Raw genomic sequence first — 5,207 nt, 5'->3', positions numbered from 1 at the left:
GGATCACTGCATAACACCTAGATAACTGAATGCTAAGATACACTAATGACACACATCACAGTACAGGCAGAGGATCACTACATAACACCTAGATAACTGAATGCTAAGATACACTACTGACACCCATCACAGTACAGGCAGAGGATCGCTGCATAACACCTAGATAACTGAATGCTAAGACACACTAATGACACCCATCACAGTACAGCAGAGGATCGCTGCATAACACCTAGAATAACTGAATGCTAAGATACACTACTGACACCCATCACAGTACAGGCAGAGGATCACTGCATAACACCTAGATAACTGAATGCTAAGATACCACTACTGACACCCATCACAGTACAGGCAGAGGATCACTGCATAACACCTAGATAAACTGAATGCTAAGACACACTACAAACACCCATCACAGTACAGGCAGAGGATCACTGCATAACACCTAGATAACTGAATGCTAAGACACACTACTGACACCCATCACAGTACAGGCAGAGGATCACTGCATAACACCTAGATAACTGAATGCTAAGATACACTAATGACACCCATCACAGTACAGGCAGAGGATCGCTGCATAACACCTAGATAACTGAATGCTAAGACACACTACTGACACCCATCACAGTACAGGCAGAGGATCACTGCATAACACCTAGATAACTGAATGCTAAGATACACTAATGACACCCATCACAGTACAGGCAGAGGATCACTGCATAACACCTAGATAACTGAATGCTAAGATACACTACTGACACCCAACACAGTACAGGCAGAGGATCACTGCATAACACCTAGATAACTGAATGCTAAGATACACTACTGACACCCATCACAGTACAGGCAGAGGATCACTACATAACACCTAGATAACTGAATGCTAAGACACACTAATGACACCCATCACAGTACAGGCAGAGGATCGCTGCATAACACCTAGATTAACTGATGCTAAGATAACACTAATGACACCCATCACAGTACAGGCAGAGGATCACTGCATAACACCTAGATAACTGAATGCTAAGACACACTAATGACACCCATCACAGTACAGGCAGAGGATCACTGCATAACACCTAGATAACTTGAATGCTAAGACACACTAATGACACCCATCACAGTACAGGCAGAGGATCACTGCATAACACCTAGATAACTGAATGCTAAGATACACTAATGACACCCATCACAGTACAGGCAGAGGATCACTGCATAACACATAGATAACTGAATGCTAAGACACACTAATGACACCCATCACAGTACAGGCAGAGGATCACTGCATAACACCTAGATAACTGAATGCTAAGATACACTAATGACACCCATCACAGTACAGACAGAGGATCACTGCATAACACCTAGATAACTGAATGCTAAGACACACTACTGACACCCATCACAGTACAGGCAGAGGATCACTGCATAACACATAGATAACTGAATGCTAAGACACACTAATGACACCCATCACAGTACAGGCAGAGGATCACTGCATAACACCTAGATAACTGAATGCTAAGATACACTAATGACACCCATCACAGTACAGACAGAGGATCACTGCATAACACCTAGATAACTGAATGCTAAGATACACTACTGACACCCATCACAGTACAGGCAGAGGATCACTGCATAACACCTAGATAACTGAATGCTAAGACACACTACAAACACCCATCACAGTACAGGCAGAGGATCACTGCATAACACCTAGATAACTGAATGCTAAGACACACTACTGACACCCATCACAGTACAGGCAGAGGATCACTGCATAACACCTAGATAACTGAATGCTAAGATACACTAATGACACCCATCACAGTACAGGCAGAGGATCACTGCATAACACCTAGATAACTGAATGCTAAGATACACTAATGACACCCATCACAGTACAGGCAGAGGATCACTGCATAACACCTAGATAACTGATGCTAAGATACACTACTGACACCCATCACAGTACAGGCAGAGGATCTCTACATAACACCTAGATAACTGAATGCTAAGACACACTAATGACACCCATCACAGTACAGCAGAGGATCGCTGCATAACACCTAGATAACTGATGCTAAGATACACTAATGACACCCATCACAGTACAGGCAGAGGATCACTGCATAACACCTAGATAACTGAATGCTAAGACACACTAATGACACCCATCCACAGTACAGGCAGAGGATCACTGCATAACACCTAGATAACTGAATGCTAAGACACACTAATGGACACCCATCACAGTACAGGCAGAGGATCACTGCATAACACCTAGATAACTGAATGCTAAGATACACTAATGACACCCATCACAGTACAGGCAGAGGATCACTGCATAACACCTAGATAACTGAATGCTAAGACACACTAATGACACCCATCACAGTACAGGCAGAGGATCACTGCATAACACCTAGATAACTGAATGCTAAGATACACTACTGGACACCCATCACAGTACAGGCAGAGGATCGCTGCATAACACTAGATAACTGAATGCTAAGACACACTACTGACACCCATCACAGTACAGGCAGAGGATCGCTGCATAACACCTAGATAACTGAATGCTAAGATACACTACTGACACCCATCACAGTACAGGCAGAGGATCGCTGCATAACACCTAGATAACTGAATGCTAAGATACACTACTGACACCCATCACAGTACAGGCAGAGGATCACTGCATAACACCTAGATAACTGAATGCTAAGACACACTAATGACACCCATCACAGTACAGAGGCAGAGGATCACTACATAACACCTAGATAACTGAATGCTAAGATACACTAATGACACCATCACAGTACAGACAGAGGATCACTGCATAACACCTAGATACTGAATGCTAAGATACACTACTGACACCATCACAGTACAGGCAGAGGATCACTGCATAACACCTAGATAACTGAATGCTAAGATACACTACTGACACCCATCACAGTACAGGCAGAGGATCACTGCATAACACCTAGATAACTGAATGCTAAGATACACTACTGACACCCATCACAGTACAGGCCAGAGGATCGCTGCATAACACCTAGATAACTGATGACACACAGGTTACACTGATACCGCTGCGCAGAAACACATATACTGAGACAAAACACACACACAGTGACCTCTGACACCACATACAGGACACATGCATGTCTGCACACACATACACACAGGCCTACACACGCTTATACACTGCTGTAATTACATGCCCGGCTCCTTTTCCTTCCATCAGCCTTACAGACCCACAGAGTCCTGCACTCCGATCTAGCCAGCGTCTCTCAGTAACCTACGGCAACGAAACAAAACATTTTCATTCAGAATGTCAGGGATCTCAGAGGCTGCAGATGTGTCACTATAATACGTGATAATGGAAGAAATCTACTTTCACACCATATAATTAAAGGTTAAATAAAACAGAAAAACAGACGCCGCTGCAGCAAAGTCCTGACAATCACGTATAACGCTGATATTTCAAAGACCCGACAGACGCTACCGGCTTGTAACCTCCTGAATTGGGTGTTGCCAAATATTTATAAGTGATCCCATTTCTGGAGTATCAATCTCTTGTCATTCTGTCTCCCTGCGTGTCAGATCTGCAGCTGTACGGCTTATTGGCGACTCTTCTCCTGCCACACCTATGTGCCATATATGTGATACGCTGGCTGCTCTCACAGTATAGGCGACTCTTCTCCTGCCACACCCATGTGCCATATATGTGACACGCAGGCAGCTCTCTCACAGTATAGGCGACTCTTCTCCTGTCACACCTATGTGCCATATATGTGATACGCTGGCTGCTCTCTCACAGTATAGGCGACTCTTCTCCTGCCACACCCATGTGCCATATATGTGACACGCAGGCCGCTCTCTACAGTATAGGTGACTCTTCTCCTGACACACCTATGTGCCATATATGTGACACACTGCCCGCTCTCTCACAGTATAGGTGACTCTTCTCATGTCACACCTATGTGCCAAATATGTGACACGCAGGCTGCTCTCTCACAGTATAGGTGACTCTTCTCCTGCCACAGCTATGTGCCATATATGTGACACGCTGGCTGCTCTCACAGTATAGGCGACTCTTCTCCTGCCACACCCATGTGCCATATATGTGACACGCTGGCTGCTCTCTCACAGTATAGGCGATTCTTCTCCTGTCACACCTATGTGCCATATATGTGACACGCTGGCTGCTCTCTACAGTATAGGCGACTCTTCTCCTGTCACACCTATGTGCCATGTATGTGACACGCAGGCCGCTCTCTACAGTATAGGTGACTCTTCTCCTGCCACATCCTATGTGCCATATATGTGACACGCTGTCTGCTCTCTACAGTATAGCTGACTCTTCTGATGTCACACCTATGTGCTATATATGTGACACGCTGGCTGCTCTCTCACAGTATAGGCGACTCTTCTCCTGCCACATCCTATGTGCCATATATGTGACACGCTGTCTGCTCTCTACAGTATAGGTGACTCTTCTCATGTCACACCTATGTGCCAAATATGTGACACGCTAGCTGCTCTCTCACAGTATAGGTGACTCTTCTCCTGCCACATCCTATGTAACATATATGTGACACGCTGTCTGCTCTCTACAGTATAGCTGACTCTTCTGATGTCACACCTATGTGCTATATATGTGACACGCTGGCTGCTCTCTCACAGTATAGGTGACTCTTCTCCTGCTACACCTATGTGCCATATAAGTGACACGCTGGCTGCTCTCTTACAGTATAGGCGACTCCTCTCCTGCCACACACTATGGGGTATATTTACTAAGGTCCCGATTTTGACCGAGATGCCGTTTTTTCTTCAAAGTGTCATCTCGGTAATTTACTAAGCAAAAATCACGGCAGTGATGAGGGCATTCGTAATATTTTGGAAGTCCTTGGAAAAAATCACGAATCAATACACCATCGGTCAAATACGCCTGCAATTTGGTAGAAATCGGGAATTTACTAAAAAGTGCAAAACACAAACACTGCCGACAATAGCCAAACACTGCCGTGATAAAATACAAATCGTGAAAAAGTGCTAAAAAAAAACAGACCTGCTTTTTTATCCCGTGTTTGTATAGGCATGCACGGATCCATGAGATCCGTGCATGTTTTTCAGTGGGAAGGGGGGGGAAATGTTATAAATTTTCCAAAAAAAAATGCGTGGGG

Source organism: Pseudophryne corroboree, unplaced genomic scaffold (genome assembly GCF_028390025.1).
Source record: "Pseudophryne corroboree isolate aPseCor3 unplaced genomic scaffold, aPseCor3.hap2 scaffold_612, whole genome shotgun sequence".
Lineage (NCBI taxonomy): Eukaryota > Metazoa > Chordata > Amphibia > Anura > Myobatrachidae > Pseudophryne > Pseudophryne corroboree.
Note: the sequence above shows the minus strand (reverse complement) of the source record.